The sequence below is a fragment of the Apus apus genome, chromosome 10, assembly GCF_020740795.1.
Source record: "Apus apus isolate bApuApu2 chromosome 10, bApuApu2.pri.cur, whole genome shotgun sequence".
NCBI lineage: Eukaryota > Metazoa > Chordata > Aves > Apodiformes > Apodidae > Apus > Apus apus.
Genome location: NC_067291.1, coordinates 10,145,861 through 10,166,958, shown reverse-complemented (window position 1 = coordinate 10,166,958; position 21,098 = coordinate 10,145,861). Strand labels below are relative to the sequence as shown.

The 21,098-nt window shown below is 37.7% G+C and overlaps 1 protein-coding gene across 6 annotated transcripts in view; it reads right to left on the bottom strand.

Annotated features, from left to right (window-relative positions):
• SEMA6D (semaphorin 6D) overlaps positions 1-21,098 on the bottom strand; it is a 224,244-nt gene that overhangs the window by 126,035 nt on the left and 77,111 nt on the right. For all 6 annotated transcript variants that reach the window (XM_051628018.1, XM_051628014.1, XM_051628024.1 and 3 more), the window contains exon 3: positions 6,972-7,052. The gene's annotated coding sequence lies outside the window, so the exon portion shown is untranslated. The remainder of the gene's footprint in view (positions 1-6,971; positions 7,053-21,098) is intronic.

The window sequence follows — 21,098 nt, the reverse complement described above, 5'->3', positions numbered from 1 at the left end:
AATGCTGGGTTAACATGTACATTATGTACATCGAATATTTGTTACAAGGCTTGTGAATAAGTGATTCTCATCTCCTTTGCAAGGAAAATGGGACTCCATTACAAGAGAGAAGGGATATCACTCTAGCTGATTACATGAAGTCATAATCCTCTATTGAGACATCACACAATGACATTGTTAACATTAGTATGCAATATTTATTATAAATAAAAGAGGCTTTTGAGGCTTTCTACCCATAAGCAGCTTTGTGTGGATGACTTCACTGTAGGAACACAATGGAGTTATAATGATGGTAAAAGATTTATTTATACCTAAAGATGTTCTCATTAGTAATTCTGCCCTAGCATGTAGCAGGTATTGGAATACCAGTAGGGCTTTGTAGTGTGTTTTTTTTAATTTTATTTTTTAAATGTCTATTTATTTTTTGCACTTTAACTATGAACATATAGGGAAAAAAGTAAAAAAAAAAAAAAAATTAATGAGTTTATTGTACTGTGTATTATTATTTCTCTGAAATGAAGAATTACTCCATTTTTATGGGCCCATCACTCCATAACATGGAGATCCACTGGGAAATTAGCTCAGACAGTAGTAAAAAGGGGAATAATTTTTAAGAAGTCCTTCCTGCACATCACATACAGGCATGAAGCACCGTGGTGTCATATAAGATTTCTTACTGACCTGGCTTTATAAAAATGCTGTTTGGGAAAGAGTATAATAAATTTATCTTACCACTACAGTTAAGGACAAACCCACATTGCATAGCAGGCACCCAAACAACTGCCTGCAGTCCCTTCCAAGATCTCTCACTCTCTCTGTGCTGTCATCTCACAGCCTATTTGAAGGAAATTCAACTCAGTTTAACACCAAATCCTATGTACTACCTCACTTTGTCTCATTACCATAAATATCTCCCTCCTTCTGGGGCTTGGGTTTACTTTGTAAAGTGAAACCTAACAAAAATAAGTCAATGGTTCAAAGTATGTGTCCATACCTTAATATTTGACTACCACAGTTTTTCTTCAAAACCCAGTCTTCCTGTTTGGCTAGCCTGATTTGTCATCTCTAATTTCTTTTCACTCTTAAACAGTTCTATGAGTAAAAACTTTAACATATTTGGCAATATTTCACTACTAATGGAATTATGATACAAGAAGAGTAAATTTATGTATATATTATATGGAGGCTTGGACCAGGTGATGTCCAGAGGTCCTTTCCAATCCCTACCATTCTGTGATTCTGTGAAGAGTCCACCCCATAACCTCTACTTAACAGAATCACCAGGGGAAAGAAATCCTAAAGTTATCCTAATCCTAAAATTATTTTTTATCTTGGAAGAATGAAGTTCATCAGGTATTCATTTCTCATCTTGCGAATTACATTTACATGGTTCATCTCTTTCTAAAACTGCATTTAAGTTGATTACATGTAAGCTGACTGATAAGAAAATCTTTTTCACATTGAAAAAGGAATAATTTAATTTGGAATCACTCAGCTCAATAGAGAAAGCCCTTACCAACAATTACTGAGCAATCCAATCTGAAGAATTCTACTCTACCTCCTAATGTAGATGAAGAAACATCTACTTTTCCTGTTAATTCCAACTGTTCATTCACAACAATAGTATCTCCAACTTTTAATATTGGGAAATCAGGCCAACCACTTGGAGAATACTATTTCCTGTGGTCTTAGTCTTCCCCTTTTATTCATCTTTGTTTGTATAAGATTTTATTTATTCTGTTTGAAAGCAGGATTAAAAAAAAAAAAAGGCTCTTTAATTTGAAAAGCCATTTACAATTTTGAAAAACAAGACAATATTTCCAGCTAGATCCCCTTAGAGAAGGTAGCTGTAAAAAACGAATACAGCTGACATAAGTTACTTCCATTTCATGTGCTCTTTCTGTCACCATACTTACAAACTCTTATTCTCTATTTAAAGAGATAAGATGATGAGAGTAAATAAATTCCTCTTACTATATAATGGAGCAGAAAATACAGATCTTTTATGAGTTTAATATAATAGAAACAACATGCTATTTATATCTTACTACCCTGGCATTTTTTGCCTCTGTCATGAAGTGCCTGAGAATAGAAATCTGAGCTTCACAATGGATGTGAAGTTCTTCCCATTTAAAAAAAAATTGTTTGCATAAATGTAAGCTTACAGAAGCACACAGCATAGATTTTCAGATAATAATTTGGGATTCGGATTATGAGTTTCAGCACATCAAGGGACTAATTTTTCTCTAAGTATTTCCAAGTTTATAATTTCAATTGCTTTGTGCTAATGATGCCCAATACAACTGGCTCAGAAGGTATTCCCTACTATGTCTCCTGTCAACCCAGCTCGTAACTTTAACCCCCCAAGGGTCCAGCTCAAGTCCCATTAAAACCAGTGGAAACATTCCCACCGACTTCAGCAGAAGCTAGATCAATACAGATCTTAAATTATTTGACTGGATAAATACTATTTTCTTCTGATTCACGCATTTATCAGGCACAAAAATAACCCACTTTTGTTTCTTTAATAGGTTTTTTGCAGTTATCTTGGTGGCTGGTGATTCTGAAAACTGACAAAACAGGTATGTCTTTTTGTAGAGTGTATATAAGTTTTCCCATCTATCTTTAAAAAAGTCTCACAGACTTATTCAGAACTCAGTGCATGTTCTTTCCACTTTGAAACTAATTTTCCCTTTTTAAAAAATATTATCTTTTTTTTGTGACAACCTAGGCAATAATTCACAGCTCACTGGGTGTCCTAAATAACTTCCTTTATATTTACATGGTAGGCATTCCCCCATTACCCAGCAGGACTCAGCTATATTGGCAGGCAGTCATTAAGCATTCTTAAAACTTTGGAGGTTTAAGCTACCCTACTCAGTGTCTTTGAAAACACCTTGTATGGTTACCATCTCAGCAAATACATAGCAAATCTTGAAAATTTCACAATAACATAAACTGTGCCATTTTGTGATTTCAAAGTGTTTCTTCCTTTGGGTCCCATCCAGACTCCCACGTGAAGCCTTTAAAGCTCAGAAGTGCTTCACCCAATGGAGGATTGTTAGGTTTCTTTCCTTTGCTCGAAAACAAACTAGCTAGCTGAGTCCCTTTGCTAAACCTGTTCTAAGTGTACACTTGCTTGGCATTATGTATTGCATTTACTTTAATGCAGCACCCCTAAGAATTCTGGGGGAAATGAAAATGATGTAAAAATCACACCCTCTACTGATGAATGGAGAAAAGTCCTTTTCAGAGACAGAGATTAACTAGAATAAAGGTAGTAAAATGTGTTGCGAGAAAGATGCCTAAGTCTAACTCTCACAAAAGTGAGATCTTCATGAGGAGGTCATCTTGCACTAGGAAGATACAACCTGAGCACAAAAAAAGGGCCAGACTTTCAGGGCTTACAGTCTTGCTTGCATTGAAGAAGCTCCCCTGACTAACCATGGCCTAACTGACTCCACTGTCATTAAAGATACTGCTCTACAGCCTACCTTGACACTGACTTATTATGTGCAAACAAGACCTACTGGGTCACTTACTCCTTCCCTTTCCTAACACATGGACCACAGGAATAACAATACCTCTTCACATTTTTTAGGAAGTGCCAAGTATTGTAGGAATATAAAAGAAGAAAACAGAGGAGTTGATTCGTATTAGCATTGCTGATGCTTTGTACTGGTATTTCTACTTGTTCTGAAGAAACTTCCAAACCATCCTGGAGTGACAGATTGCCAACCATGCCTAGAGCTGCTTGCATCACATGTGCCTTGAATTGAGTCTTCAAACATGGTTTTGTTTACTGAATGGATAAATATTTCAAATTAAAATCTTCAAAAATGGTTTTGTTTACTGCATGGCTAAATATTTCAAATTAAAACATCAGAAGTGCTTACATCAGCAAAAAAAATCAAGGAAATTTATTTTGATTTAAGGAAAAAAAGATAATATCACCATGTTTTTGTTTAAAATTGGACAATTATCTTTTTCATATTAACTGCAAGTTTAATTGGGGTATCTGTTTCTTTGATGAGAACCAGAGCCTTCATGATGCAATGCCTCATATACATCACATACAATGCTGTTAGATATGCCCGGATTTGAGTCAACTGTGGCTAATTCTAAAATAAGAACCATTCACACTGATCCAGAAGTCAAGACAGAATATGAAAAACATGTGGCAGTAATTAATTTGTGAAGTCATTGCTCATTCTAGCATAATTAGTAAAAGCATTTTGAAATCTTTAATAAGCACTTGAGTGTATATCTCCCATGTTTGCAAAGTTCAAGTCACATGCTGATGGCATCAAACAATTCACCATCACAGCTGTAATGAAAGGAAAAGGCTCAAAAAATTACAAATTGTTTGGGCTTTTCTTTAATCAAAGTGAATAATTCTAGCTATATTTTTTCTAATGGCACCCCGTAGCTTCTAAAGACTTTTCTTTCACTTTTAAAATTTCTGTAGAACACAATATCTCTCTATCATTTGAAGTGCTTTGATAACGTTTCTTTTAAATTGATTATTTGTTTAAAGTTCAAGCTAATAAAAGTGACATCTTACTAAAAGAAAACTTGGGAGCAGAGAAGTATTTTTGGATGCTAATTGCTCATGTTACTATCTGTCCATGAAACATATGCTGAAAACACTTGAAATTGTTCAGAAATGTCTCTTTAAGTCATAAATCTTTTACAGGTACAATTATGTGAGAGCAGGGATAAGAAAAGCACTTTCAACATCTGGAGTCAGATGAGTTTACTGAAGTAAAAGTGCAAAATTAAATTTAGATGAACTTAATTAAAAAAGGATCCAATTTAATATGGACATTCATAAAGTTTTCATTGAAAACCTTTCTGCCTCAAGAAAATAAAGTATGAACACAAAACCCATATAAAGGCCAAAATGAAGTGTGAAGGGATGGTCAAATAACAAAATGCAATAAGAAGGAACATTGTTTTCCTCATTCTAACACACATGTGTATGTACATGCTTCTCCTTTAATTGTGCAGAATATTTAACTATTTTTGACTCCATAACAGTGAAACAAGCAAACTGATCAAATGCATGAATTGAAGGTCATTATTCCTTCCAAGGCATGTACTACATATTTACTGATCACATGAATATGGAACTTTCTCCCCTCTATGCATTTATAGTCGGTCAAATTTTTCTCCTAGATCCTAAAGAACTTTATCTAAAACCAGTTACATTTCTTAGTGCTTAAATGTTCATTACCCAAGCTGCTCCTGCTGAAATGAATGGGACTTTTGTCACAGGGCTGGACCTTGGAGGACTCAGAGTGGATTTTCATCTGCCTTAGTTAAGACACAATAGATGAGGCTCTCTTGCTTTCCTTTAATAGGACATTAGCGTCTTCTGTTTCCAGAGGAAAAAGATCTAGTAGTTCAGTACCCGTCACTGGTACTGAACCAGTCACTTCCATGAATTCTGTCTGTCAGAACAGTGCTGACTTCCAGCTCTCTGACCTAAAGTGTACTCAGAATTTAGGAGTATCAAACAACAATTTGAAAAGTTTAGAATAGTGTTACGAGGATCATAGTATTTCCTCACAAAACTGCCTTGGTAATTTGTTGTTCTGCACCTTGGTTAGGAGATCAAGCAACATGATGCTCTATTTTTTTATTTCTAATAAAGAGCATTAGTAGTAGAGTTATGCTCTAAGGAAGATATTGTCCTTCATTAGGACACATTCTGAGAGTTACTCAGCAATAATTAAATGTAATCTGTCTTCAGGATTCATGGTAACACATCATTATGTGTTCATTTTTGTATGAAAAGAGCATGATTGGATAGGAATGCTGTTGTTGAATACAACTTTAAACTGGAGAGTTTATTGAACTACTTGGTTAATGAGAATAAATTGCTGGAGGAATGCTGAACACAGGTTTTGTTTCCATGTCAGAAGAGTTGCAGGCTTTGCAGTGTAATCCAGCTCAAAAAAATGTATCTGTCAGTAGTCTGGAATCAGCAGGACTTGTAAGTGGTGGTACTTGACATTTGTATCACAGTGATATAATACCAGCATGAGCATGACAGGACAGGGTGAGGTCAAAGGGCTGCCTATATCCTGCCTCCAACAGTGGTTGTTAGTCCATGCCAAGGGGAGTAATACAGCACACAGGGCTATGACTCCCCTGGCCTCCTCCTTCCCCAGATCCCAAAATACCTAGTGTGGTCTGTAGCATAATGATAAGAATAATTTTGACCAAAATATTATCACAGACAATATTATAATATAAAAATTGCATCTTTCCTCCCCCCAAATCTGAACACTTACACACCAACACGTTTTCCCGTCAAAGAACTACTCCACACTACCCAACTACAGTTTTCTAGAAGTATTCCAAATTGATGTGAAAGTATGGTGGGACTCAGCTAGTCTCTCCTCCTTTTCTCTTCTACCAAAGCTGAAAAATTATCTTTGCAGAAGAAATTCTTTGCTTCAAGATGCAGATTGATTACATCCCTTCACAAGGTCTCCACAGCAGTATTTGAGAATGTGACTCAAGGTTTGAGCACTCAGACCAGTTACAACAAAGATGGCATTAGAAGAGAAAAAAACCCTGTAATTTTACAACCTACTGCTCAGTTTTCAGCCTGACAAAATGACTCAATTTCCTTTTTGTGCATTTTACTTTCTCTTTGGACTCTGCCCACCATCCTTCTGTAAATGGTTACATTCTTTTAAATATACAATGTCAAATCTTCCAAGAGCAGTCACAGCAGAGAGGACAATAAAAATCACATTTCTGGTTTTTGTCTGATGAAAATAATTCAGAACTTCTGTCTTGAGCTCCATCTCTTGCAGATCAATGTCTATTTATATTTCTCTATCCTTGCATTGGTCAAGGGGAAATACCTTGTTTTTCACACAGATTCAGTTTCAGTGTAATATAACAGAAAACAGTAATTTTTTAATATGGTTTACTGTAGCATCTTTAGAACTTACCACTGAGACCAAATGTGAAGATCCTTAAATTGCTGGCATCAGTGTTCCTGTAGAGCCTGGCAGGAATTCAGATGGGTGATCCTGCCAAAAGTCAGGGGAAAATATACATCAGACAGATGATTATTTTTAATCACACTTTCCCAGTACCCATGGAAGTCTCACTTTATAAATGCCTACTGCAGGTTTAATGATAAGGCCACTAAAATAGATCTGAATGCAACACACCAGCACATTGATTTTTTTTGAGTGACTATGAACCTGAATATTGACTCCCACAGGGCACTTTCTATAAAGAAAGTGTCCTTTTATGAAAGCAATGCAACACATTTTATAAGGAAAAATAACACTGTATTGCATTGTTAATTTAACAAACTGCATTAGAAAGATGCCCCATGGAAGAAACAAGCAAACAAAAATGCACACAACTGGCCAACCCCAAATTTATGAAGCATACATTCATTCACAGTTCATTTTCATTTCAGATCAAAGAGGTTTTGAAGTTCAAACAAATTTGCCTCCTAATAGTTTTAGTACAGGATTATCTCTCTTACAATCTGAAAAATAACATTGAGAGTTGGCATTTCACAGCTCATTTGTATTGCAGCACTTCAGGGACAAGCAAACTTGTAATTTCTACCGTATGTGGAATGTTTCTTTTATTAAAGTATTGAAATTTCTATGCAAACAAACAAGACTGAGAAAAACTCCAGCAAAAAGATTGTTTTACTAAATAAGTGTATAACATATGATTATTTTTGCTATTTACTTTTAATTAATGCATATCATACTATAAATACAAGTATGTGCATGTATACATTTGTTTCATGAAGGTTTACCGGGTTATTAAAAAAAAAAATCAAATTACCTCTGCTTAGAAGGACATGAAAAATATCTTCAAGTGAAAGCAAAAAAGAAGTGGAATTCATGACAAGATCTTGGAGAAGAAAAGTCTGCAGAAGGACCTTATAGTGGCCTTCCAGAGCCTGAAGGGGGCCTACAGAAAAGCTGGGGAGGGAACTTTTTACAAGGGCTTGTAGTGAGAGGACATGGGGTAATGGATTAAAGATGCAAGAACAGAGATTTAGATTAGACATTAGGAAGAAATTCTGCCCTGTGGGGGTGGTGAGACACTGGCGCAGGTTGCCCAGGGAAGCTGTGGAAGCCCCATCCCTGGAAGTGTTGAAGGGCAGGTTGGATGGGGCTTGGAGCAACCTGGTCTAGTGGGAGGTGTCCCTGGCCATGCAGGGGGCTTGGAACTAAGTGATCTTTTAGGTCCCTTCCAACTCAAACCATTCTGTGAAATACACAGGCAGGTGGTGCAGGACACTTGATCAGACCAGTTTTCCAAACTCGTAGCCCTTAAATCCAAGTGGGCTCTATACAAATAACAGCAAATTCAGAGCAGGAAAGAAATTGTAAGGAGCTACCATAAAGTTCTAGATCAATACAGTCTCCACCTCTCTCCTTTCCTCTTTTACTCAAGCTCCCAATGAAAATATTACCATTTTCACTCTACCACAACAAATTCCTTAGAGTGAGATTTTCAAAGACATGTAAGAGAACTAGGTGTCTAATTCCCTCAGGCAGTTTTGAAAAGTGCACGATTAATATACTATATAGCTCCTTATACATCAAACAATTTCCCAGTGCACTTCACATTAATCTTTAATCTAGACACTTTAATCTTCAAATCTTCATACAATAATCTTCAATGGAAGGTTCTTTCTGGGAGTTTACAGTATATTTAACACAATTTAAAAACTGCTAGTGCATTGCCCTAGCTTTTAATACTCAGAAAACGTTTTATAAATTAGATCAACTACAGCCTGGCCAGGTTTCCTGTATTTTTAATATCTTTAGAGGAAGATTACAACAAAAGGCTGCTGGAGGGAATGATTTAGCTGGTTAAGCATTAGTTTGCAATCTTTAAATCACCCCAGAACCATAGCTGCAGATCCCAGAGTTTATTCACTGTTTCACTTTTTCCAAGGTAAGGACTAGTATCTCTGCACATGTTATGGGGGAAAACAGCAGAGCTTACTGTGCATACTACTCTGTTTTGGCAGCTCTCTGGGTGCACATCTGGCCATGGACATAGTTTCCATATCTGTGTTTTTGCCAAAAATATTAACTGTTCGCACAGCGCGCCAGGTCCATTCTGCAGGGATACAGCCACGACTTCAGCTCCTCCTGGCCTCTGCTGTTCCCCTCAGTGCTGTTTACCACAGCACCTCTGAGTTCTACTCATGGACCAGGACTTCACAGTTATTAGCCCTATCTAAATGCACAACGAGAAAAACTTCTAAGAATTCATAATTGAGGACAAAAGGCAAAAGGTCACTAAGAGGAAAAAACAGGATCACAGCCATTATGACAAGTAGTACTTTTTGTAGGCAGCAGCCTGGCAAAGGTGCATTTTGAGGAGAGATTTGAAGAACTGGTTTTGCAGAAGTGTCAGAGGATTTTTGATGGGAGAAACCACAAAGATGCTGGCTTGAAAACCAGAGCTCAGAAGGAAATTGAGTTTGTGACTCATACTGAGGTTGAAGCTGCAGATTTCATACTGACCAAGTGATGACACAGAATAGAGAAAAAAAAGCTGCCTAAAAGAAAAAAGAGAAAGTCACATATCACCTAAGTGTTACGAAAAAAAGAATGACTGGAGAAGGTCAGGTTGGTCACAGGGTTTCTGTCAGAAATGCCTTGTTCCACGAATCACCACACAGATAAGAGTGGTGGTCCTGATGGCTTTGGAGAGATTCAGAGAGAAGGCAGATGCTGAACTTAATCAATTCTGGAACATTGCTTGCTCTTGTGCAAGGAGACAAAGGAAGGAGAAGACAATAAAGAAGTCACTGGACATTTTCTACCCTTGCTAGACCAAGTCCAAGTGGGTCTTTATTTAAAAATCTTATGGTTTCTGTAATGGATGAATAGAACTTAACATGTGGATGAGTTTAATTTACCACGGAGGTGCACTTCAAAAATGATTGCAGATCCAGAGAAGGTCTCTGAATACCTTGTTCACATTCAGAAACAAAACCTGGCTAAAAGATACAAGTGTATTTGTCCCACTACCTTTTTTGTCTCAGAAAAATCCTATGATTTGTACTTTCAGGAAAAACATATGAAATATTTAATATTCATGGGACATGTTTCAGTATGAGGACATGAACATTTGATGATCTGGGCAGAAATTTCAATTTTCTTCATGGTCAAGTTCATTTTAGGCATAGAAAGATGCATGCTAGCAATCCTATCAGGTTTTTGGAAACTGAGAAGGATTTCAGCACAAATAGTTTTGAGCAGAGGCAGCAGAAAATTCTCAAAGGAGTGGCAGACAAATGGCTGATACAGTATCTGAGAAAGCTAATGTTACAATTTATAGGAGGCAAATTTATAGCCCTGAGAAACAATGAAGAGCTTGATGACAACGTGAGCCCAGAAAGCTTAGTGAAAGCAAACTACTATAAGACACTGAGAAAGGATTTTTTATTAAGGTATTTTCTTATTAATGATTTGGATTAAATTTTATACTGTTTTGGCAAAGTCAGGAGTTGAGACTAAAGAAATGTGAATGAGAAAAAAAAAAATCAAGATTCTAAGAAAAAGAAAAGCATTTGAAAAAGATCAAGTGACATCCAAATGTGCATTCAGAGGAGAAGAACTAGCTGAGAGAATTGATGATTCCGTTAAGATGAAATTTATATTGCAAATCACAGGGACAATAATGTGATGGCAACCATGACTTCAGCTTGCCAAGTAGTATGTCACAGATGGTGCCATGCACACCAAGAGAAAGGCCTCAGCAAGAAAAACATTAATCTTGATCAAACATGGGCAAGCACTTTCATAAATTTAGAGATGAGAGAGAGTAACAAATGGCTAATTGATAATGCCCTAGAATTCACTGTGAACCCCATTCTTAACTTTACATCTTGTTGTAGTCAGCTTGTCTGAATGGATAAGCCTAAAATACTCATAAATTTATGCATCCATTAGATTAGTCCATATAAAATATTTGTGTGATACAACAGAAGAAATCCAGCAGACCAAATATAACACTTCAGAATGGTATTTCTCACCATTTTAACTTTCCTTCATGAATCTATTCTTCACCTATTTCCATGTAAACACATTGAACTTTACAGAATTTGCCAAAATAATACTATTTCTTTAGATTTGTACATATACATTGAAAAGCTGCATCTACCCATCTTCCTCAAAAAAAAAAAAAATTGGTGTCCATGCTTTGCTAAGAAGGAATGTAGCTCTGTGCTGCAACACCTCCTAATGCATGTAACAGTGGAGTAAAACACTGGAAGATCACCACTGGTGTTATTTCCTAGAAATAATGTAAACCCAGTAACAAATGGGTTATGTAACTCAGATATTACAAGGTTTCATGCAGCACAGAAAAGCTACATTTTAAAGTTTTATGGGGGAGGAGAGGAGGTCTCAGGAGATGCAAGTTCTGTTTAACACTAAACTGCTCTTAATACTGTGAAATACATGGAAGCAAGGTTAACTGATAACCTAGATTAATATTAAAATAAGCTCAGTTTTTAATGGGAATACATATGGTGTATAAAGCTCCATTGAGCCAAGGTGGATAAGTGAACACTTTCAATGCACATTAGTTGAACGAATGAAGAAGTAGAAGCAGATAATAAGTGTTACTAGACTTGAACATTCTGAAACCTGGAAGAGAGAAAGAAAACTACTACCATGGAAACATTTCAGATTACTTTTTCTTCCCACCCAGAGAGTAGTAAGTCCCCCATTTCCCTTCACTCAAAGCTTTTTATTGACTATGGTTACCATTCCTGTAGGGAAAACGGATTCCTCCTGCAGAAACTATCTGTCCCACACCCCCAGAATGGCAGTTCTTTGCTGTAGGCCAAATTTGTCCTCTGAATCTATGTCTCCAAATCAGGTTCTAGACAGAAATTTTCTTTTTGGCACAGAGACTTATCGGTGTCAGTAAGTATTTAGGGCATCACTTTCATTCTTAATAAAATTAATAACTCTACAGCTTGAAAGTGAAATGGTATGTCAACAAACTTATTTTTCATCTTCTCTCTGCACACTTAGTTATTCAAAGGCATATTTAGGTGCTTCCTCCATTTCAGGAGACTTCCTTTGAAAATACATTTGAACAAATGTTACCCATTTCTATAGAGATTTGGCTAAACATTTTTGTTACAGCAATTTTGTTTAGCATGGTAATGCAATCAGTATCCCAGGAGGCTCATCTTTCACAAGATGCCTGCCTGTGGTTTGAATTGTGAAGTTATATTATGGCAGATATTCACAGATAAAGTACAGAAACTGTGAGGCATAAAGCAGCACAATCATTTGTCAGAGGCTGTAAAAAACCCACAACAAATAACCCAAACAACAAAAACAAAAAATCCCCACCCCCCAGTTTTCAGTGTAAATATTCATTGCAACCACTATGATAGTGCTTAATTTCAGGAACTAGTGGACATAAGCTGAATTGCTCATTCACTTAAAAACAAATAGGAGATTCCATAAGCAATTTGTATTTCCTGGACAAAGCAAAGAGCATCACTGTTTTTCAGAGGAAAGGTGAAGCAGTAGTGATCAAGCTGTGAACTGAATAAATATAAAGTCTATGAAGTGATTTACTATTCTTACTGCAGCCAGCTAGCAACAAAGTCAATCTCTTTTGCTAAGGCAGTGATTAGCAAGTGCAGCTGACCTGTGATACCTACTGCTTTTAATACAGTGGTTTGCACATTACCTGAAAGGCTGAACTTGCAGAACAATATATTTATTCCTTCTGATACCATTTCAGCTTCTTCAAAGATCTCTGTTTTTACAATGATCTTAAGAGTTGTATGTAATTCAAAAGTAATGGAAAATAATTACCAGTAAAATCATAATATGGGTCACATTTGCTTGTGTTATATTATATATGGCACTGATAAAGTACCTTTAGGCTAAATAAGAAAGTCTTGCTAAAATGGACTTGTAAACAGATTTTACCAGATTTTTTTTCCATATCCTTGAAAAAAACCTGGATATTAGACACCTATTCATTTTAATAGCCAGGCGTTTGTTTCCATTCTGCAGCTTTCACATAAAGATTTTTTCACAGTTCAGCTCTTCTACTTAAAGATAAAAGATAACCAACAGGCTTTAGAAGAACTAGGAATCTACAGGCTTCACGTTTACCATCACATTCATTTCAAGTTCTGGGGCTGGTTATCATCAGTATGTGTTAGACCTAGTAGTGTCCCATATGTGACAGATGCCTTCTGAGCACCATTAAAGGCATCATCTCTTCAATTAACTTTCTAAAGAACAGCCCAAAAAAGCAACAGCTATATGCTGGAAAGGCAGGAGGAAAACAGACAAATGCCATTATCAGGTAACAGTGGATACTTCCTCCAAAAAGAAAGCTTTAATGGTAGCTATATCTTCATGTGTATGGTTTTAAGGTTATTTTTCTCTACATGCAACTATGAAGACATCTAGACATCATCAAATAAAATCACAACAGCTTGTGAGTAAGAATCAGGTATCTTCAGTAATCCCTTTATGAAAATAAACCATTGGAGGATTCTGGGATCTCTCTCAACAGTTTCCTCCCCACAGGATACCTTGCTTCTCTCCACTGTTTTTGCAGATGGATGAAGGCACTGTAGTTTGGTTAAGGATACAGAGAGTACTAGCAATAGAACTGGTTGATCCTCCTCTTTCTGCCCCAACCAGAGAGGCAGAGGGATATACAGAAAATCTCAGGCTGCAACACCAATTAAATTATCTGTATATGCACTCTTTTATCCTGGCTCCTGACACTATACTAAGTCCAAGGCTACCACATAACCTCCACTACTGTTGCACAATTGTGGAGCTGCATCAGATCTCAAAATGACAGTAGGTGATCACAGGCTAATCATCAGGATAAACTACTAGGTCCTGACCAGAGCTGAGAAACTTGAAACTCATTTTTATTAGACTTTCTCTATATGCATTTGCAGTCAGGCTGGGAAACTCAAGCTAGAATCCCAAGCTACCTTTCTTACTGAATTAAAACACAGTTTAGTAGCAATTCTACAAAAAGATGGAAAAATACATATAGATTATTCTAAAACTCTGCTGACACTTATGTTTTGCTCTAAGCAAACCCCTTCACCTTGTTTTACCTCCACACATACTCAAGTTTTCTCCTGAAAACTTCTGAACTACCTGCTAGCTAAATTTGGTATGCAAACTACACCTCAACTTCACTCTATTCTTCCTAATTCAAACTTCTTCAGCAGAAGCTAATTTTACAAATAAGGGACCAAAACTTCAATATACCAGGTCAATCTGTCATCCTAATCATCTCCATGAGAACACATTACTTCTTAAAAATTTAGGAATTCCTGATTTAAAACTCCTGTTTGTAACAGAAATTATTGGATAGTTATTGATAGGATTAATAAAAAGACATTTCTGTCTAAAACTTGGAATCTTTCGATGATTTTTTGCTTCTGCAGTAAAACACCTGGTCACTGTTCTGAGACTCTAGTTGCTTGGGTATCAAGACTAAATGATTGACATAATTCCTTAAAACACTCTGTGGTAACTCCACCTACTGTCACAGTTGAAGTGTACTACAATCTCTGAAAGAAGGGGAGAGAACAACTCAACTGCCACAATGCAGAAAACACTTTTTAAAAAGGAAAGTAACTTTACTAGCCAATTGCAACTTGGAAGTACACAAACAGTGAAACAGCAGCAGATTGTATACACTATGTGTGTTCTAATTATGTATTTCATCTGGGACTCCATCAACAGTTTCCCTTGTGAAGAATATTCTTTTTCTGTCCTGTGAAATCACAATGAACCACCGAGGAGCTGTGGGAAGCCAAGCGGTTTGTAAAAACCTTGAATGATCCCTACTTTATCAGCTACAGTTTCATTACAAGGCTGATCCTGTGAATTTTTGAGATTTCTTTTTCAGGACATTTATGACAAAATCCATAAAGGACTTTGGTGTCTACACCCAAAACAGAAGTCTGAAAAAACTCATTTATTTGTCAATTCACTTTGAAAATGCTAAACTTCAGAGGTGTTAAAATTCTCTTGTTGCCTATGTCTCTATATCTACAAACATACAGATTATTTTTAGTTTGGGAAAACCAAGCAATGCAGGTCTTTGAATCATTACTCCTTGTATTTGGGAAAGCAGGAGAAATCTATGCTGGGTTTATGACTAGAACTGATTTTTTTTTTTTTTTTAATATTTTGCTTCAATATGTCACAATATAAATACATTTTCAAATTCTTATCGAATTAAGAGTTTGGTGTGGGAACACCTGACTAAAGTTGTGTTGAAGGATGTACCTTTTGTTATTCCAAAGAAAATGCAAGCTTGGCTACCTGAAAAACCTTCTAAAGACCTTATTTATATTAAACAACATTTGAGACATATTAGTTTCTGGAAATTAAATAATCTGAATATATATACACTGACAATGTCTTGAAAGACCTTCTTGGGGCACTCTGTAAGGGGTCTGGGTAAAACTGGGTGTCAGATCTACAGGCAGGGTACTATGACAGCTAGTGCCAAGAGAGGCAGCAGGGTTTAAGTGTTCATGAGGTGAGGAGATGAAGCTGAGTAGGATAAGGCAGCATCTAATACCTTTTGAGTACTTAATTTTAAAGTCTTGATATCCTTTTGCTGTCTAAAAATGTTTTCAAAAGAAGAGACCTGAACAAGCATGATGAAACATCCACTGTGAGAATGAGTGTTCTGGGTCTAGATATCTGGGGAAAGTTATTTGCATTTAGTCAACATAAACAATAATCAAGCTAATGTGGGACTGAGGTGACTGAGGAAAAAAAAATAATTATATTTAAAGAACTAGATATTTTTGCTCTTAAAGAGGAGGAATACATTGTTAAGAAACCCTAACTTACCAAGAAGTGTAAAAGAAAACCAGATAAATGTTTTGAGGACTGGAGAGAAAGTCTCAGGCTTCCAGTATTCCAAAAACTCTACTTGTTAAATTTTGACAAAATAAGACTGAGAAGTGACCATAACTGAAAGAATACTTGTTACAAAGAGGTTCTTTAATACCCTGTCAAAAAAATCATAACAAGAACTAATTGAAACTATGAGGAGGAGCAGTGCATTCAATAGCAAATTGGATTGGGTATGGTGTAGCAATTTGTTTCAGTTAAAGAAACCTATTAAAACTCACATTGCTGTAACCAAGGGGAATGCAGTGATTTATGAGATACAAGGAGGTCAGATCTGGTTATCTAGCTTGAATGAAACCTTCTGCCTTTAATGAAACTAGTACAAGTTGCAGTCTGTGGATGCTTTAGGTCTCAGAATTTGGCCTTCACTACCTGACAAGTACATGTAAGCTCCTTAACGTTGTATTGCCTGGTACGCTTTCCTCATACATTTAAGAAAAACAACCATCTGTGCAGGAAACATTTCCCAAAGCACATATTCAGAAGCTGTTTTAGGGGGTATCAGCTCTTGCTCAGGCTTTGACCACTAATGTATATGATTCTATTATCCTTTCTCATTAAATAGTCCTAGTAGCTTTTTTCTGCTATGACAAATAACACATGGCAGATGGGACTACCCTATCAGGTCCTTTTGGAAGGAAGAAGCTCTTTCAGATATTTCCTGATTAGTTTAAATATCCTTTGAGGAATATTAGTAATCTAATTCCTCCACTTTAAGTATGGGAACAGGGAAAGGCTAGCATTACCAAAATACCAGGTATTCCAGAATCCACTAACTTCTACCACCATCTCTCTTGCTACTCCACTTTATTTAATTATTTTTTTTAAAAAATGAGCTTTACTTTAAAAGAGTTACATATTCAAATTTAGGTGATAAGATTTTTTTGCGCACTGACATTAGTTTCACTAAAATATGTAAATATGTACTCAATAAATCAGCTTGCTTATACGCTTCAAAATCCTACATTGAACATTTTAATCAAGTTTAGAAATCAAGAATACATAAATTAAGAAATCTGAGGTGCTTGCATGAATGGTAAAGTTAAGCATTTCTACAAGTTCTCTCTAATCCTTATATTTTTTCCATGCAAGTCAACAGGAATCACATGCAAACTAGGCATTCTCCCCTCACATGGATCACATATCTGCAACACAGAAGCTGTAATACTTTTGTGAAATTGGGGCCTGAGGAAGATCTGCTTATCTAAGTAGCTGTCCTATCCCTAAGGAGCTATTAGAAGAAGCCTGTAAGTGACAAACAACATTGTAATAACCTTCAAAATATTTATTAATTAAATATAGGATATGTTACTGAGTCATCAGGAAGTTGTATCTCATTTACATAGCAACACTACTAGTTTTTTAATGTAATAGCCAGGCCCACATCTTGCTGTCTTCATCCCTCTGTTTCTGCTTTCCTTCCCTGTAAGAACAGTATTGTCTGAAAAACTAGTTTGGTGTTATTTGTGAAGTTGTTATTCTCCAAGGACTAAGTTTAACTGTGTAAAGAGAGACCTCAAGTTCCATTTGGCTGTTGCACAAGGGTGACTTGTGTCCTTGTGACTAAAGTCACCTCTTAGCTTCTGCAACTGGGTATTGCACTGAAGAGTGACCAATGAACTCAGTTGGACAAAGAAGGGGAGAATGCTGGAGGAGATCACTAGTGTGTCTTGCAAGCTTCTCTCAGCACCAGTTCACAAAGATACGTTGTTAGTGCACATAAACCTGGCTCTTCAGATGCAGTGGCTTTTGATTTTATCTCTGGGAGTCTCTGACTCCATTTCAAGTACATGAGACAAAAGCTAGCTCTGTTGTTAAATGCAGCAGCATAAGGATTTTCCAGTTGTACTCCTTTTCTTTTTGTAGTGCTTTGAATGAAACTGTGAGACCCAAACACTCTTTGTCCTGTTAGCAAAAGCCATGGACGTATTTTGATGCTAAATCAGAAGATTTTAGAGCCCTACATCAAAACAGTTGTGGTGGGTTCACCTTGTCTGGCTGCCAGCCACCCACCCAGCCACTCTCTCATTCCCCACCTCAACAGGACAGGGAGAAAATAAGATGGAAAAGCTCATGGTTTGAGATAAAGACAGGGAGAACAGACTCAACTAGGGAAAATTAATTTAATTGACTGCTAATTAAATAAGTTGGAGGCAAAGCAGCAGACTAAAACACCTTTCCCTCTCTCACCTGAGTGTTGACAGGGCTGTTTCTCACACCTCACTGCTTCTGTGGGGTTTTGCCCACTCTTATGTATGTTTCCACAGAGGTACCACCAGCTTCTCCGAGGAGCTCTGCTGTGGCCTGGGTGGGGCTGGAACCAGCCCAGGCAGCCCTGCCCTCACAGAGGGGCCCTGCAGCCCCCCAGCTGCCAGTACCTGCACACCATGAAGGGGTGAAAGTACAATTTCTACAGTGACCCAATGCACAAGAAACTTCTGCCTCAGGTAACCCATTGCTGTACAAGAACCATCCTGCCAGAATTTGCTCTCTCTTCTCCCTGCTTGAAGAAAAGCTTTAAAATGACAAGTTGGTGTTACTTAAATAAACACGCATAAGTCTCACACTGGAGCTCACAGGCGTTTGGCCAGCCGTATCCCAAGGTTCCTCTTGGTTGTTTTTTATTTTTCCTTGCAAACACGAACAGTGAAATATGTGATTGATGTCTCTGGCAACCAACTTCTATTTTTAGGTGCAGAATTTTATGTGCCAAAGACCCCAAGCTTCAAACACACAGACAACACATTCTTGCAGAAATTAAAAATTATTAAAAATAACTGTGGCCTAACCCTTGACTAACTATCCACACACATATTCTACTACTGCTAAGTAGAAAGGCCTAGAGCACTCCATATCGTGACAGGAACACACTTCCACCAACCCCAGCACCAGCTTCAGGGGCTTCACAGTTGCCTAAAACTGAGGAGGTCAGGGAACTTTGCTGTATTAGACGGACTGAGATGAAAATCCCCTGGTGAACAACATCACTGCCTCATCCTGCTTACTGTGATTCTATCAGTATATACAGAAACTTCACCACTTTAAAGAAGGGAAAGAAAATTAAAGCTACACGGTAGTAAAAGCACTTTTAAGTGTGTCTGCAGCCCCAAAAGCCAACCATATCCTGGCCTGCATCAAAGGAAGCATAGCCAGAAGGTTAAGGGAGGGGATTCTCCCCCTCTACTCCACTCTTGTGAGACACCACCTGGAGTGCTGTGTCCAGTTCTGGAGCCCCCAACCCAGCAAGGACATGAAGCTCTTGGAGTGAATCCAGAGGGCCACAAAGATTATCAGAGAGCTGAAGCACTGCTCCTATGAAGTCAGGCTGAGAGAGTTGGGATTGTTCTGCCTGGAGAAGGGAAGGCTCTGGGGAGACTTCATAGCAGCCTTCCAGTACCTGAAGGGGCTACAGGAAAGCTGGGGAGAGACAAGGCCTTGTAGTGAGAGGACAAGGGGTAACAGATTAAAATTGGAAGAGGGGAGATTTAGACATTCGGAAGAAATTCTGCACTGTGAGGGTGATGAGACACTGGAGCAGGCTGCCCAGAGAAGCTGTGGATACCCCATCCCTAGAAGTGCTCAAAGCCAGGTTGGATGGGGCTTGGAGCAACCTTGTTTAGTGTGAGTTGTCCCTGCCCATGCAGGGGGGGTGTTGGAACTAGATGATCTCTAAGGTCCCTTCCAACCCAAACCATTCTATGATTCTATGAAGTGCAACAGGGAACTTGCTGCTCTCACTGCATGTGGACATCCCCAAGACAACTATGATGGAGTGAGCAGCCAGGGAGGGTGTACAAGGCTGGGGAGGCATCACCAGTTTCTAGGTCAGTATATGAATCTGCTAGTCCAGGACTTGCAACTCTGGCATCAAATGCCAGAATAAGGCAGAAAAGCAGTGTGAAATCCAGTTTTTGAGTGGGTAACACACCTGTGAGTGTTGTGATTTCTCATTTCTGCAGGCTAACATGTGGAATATGATTGCAGCAATGAATTAACTCTGTAAGAGTCTGTGCTGGCTTGAGAATTTGTGCCAGCAGTGGTTACTGCTTCAGAGCAAGAGCTGCAGAGATAGTTCTAGCACTGCGGAGTGCACCAGCTTCCAGAAATTATTTGGGATGGAGATACAGCCGTAGGATCACAGAGGTTGGCAATTGTGCCCTGGAAGAGGAATATTTCTGAGGGGCCTGCATCTGAAAACCCATCTGGTTCTTTACCCCCTCTGTTGAAGATTTCTCAGCCATACTGATGCATGATATGCCAGGGCAGATGCAGGCTTTTAATAAGATAATAAGTCTGTGCTTGTACCTTTGTTCCTGAGAAACCAGTGGGGCAGTTCTAGTATTTTGTCCTGCCTAGCTGATAAATGTCCTATTCAGCCACCAGGGATACATATTTCTCCCAAGAGCTGGAGATACAGCTTCTGCTTTGAATAGGTACAGCCATTTGAAAGGACAGAGCTTGTGGCCTTGATAATACTATCACAGATCTAAGGAGACTTAGAAAGAGGGGAAAAAAACCACCACAACAACCTGCATATTAAATATTTGAAATTAATGGTGATTAAGAGAGATAAGTTGCAAGATAGAGCAATGGAATATTCAGTCCTGACACAGACAGTAAAAGGCCTGGGCAAGGAGACAGGTGAGAGCTGCCACACACAGGAGGCATGTTTGGTCTTCCACGTTTCCTGGATGATGCAGAAAATCCATAAGGCTGAATATGTCCCCTCAGGGATACTGCTGGCAAGCATTCAAGTGAAAAACCACACAACATATACATTAGTAGAGGTACAGGAATATAACCATTGCTTGAAGTAGAAACAAAGTACTAAACTCATCTAAATTCATCAGCTACACTGTATTAGCAAAAAAATCAGTTTTTAGAAATAAATGTTGACTATTAAATGTTATGAGTCCTTCCTCTTCCTACAAACTTCAAAAGCAATCTGTCTTTTATCACAAAACCTAAAATATGATCAGACAATAATTATATTCTAGACAAGTTGTAAATTAAAACAGAATCACTAAAAATGAATTGCTATCTGAGATTGGATCATTACAGTACTAAAAAAACCTAAGATGCACAGGCCCCCTTCTGAGCTGGATATTGTATTGTGGGACTCTACAT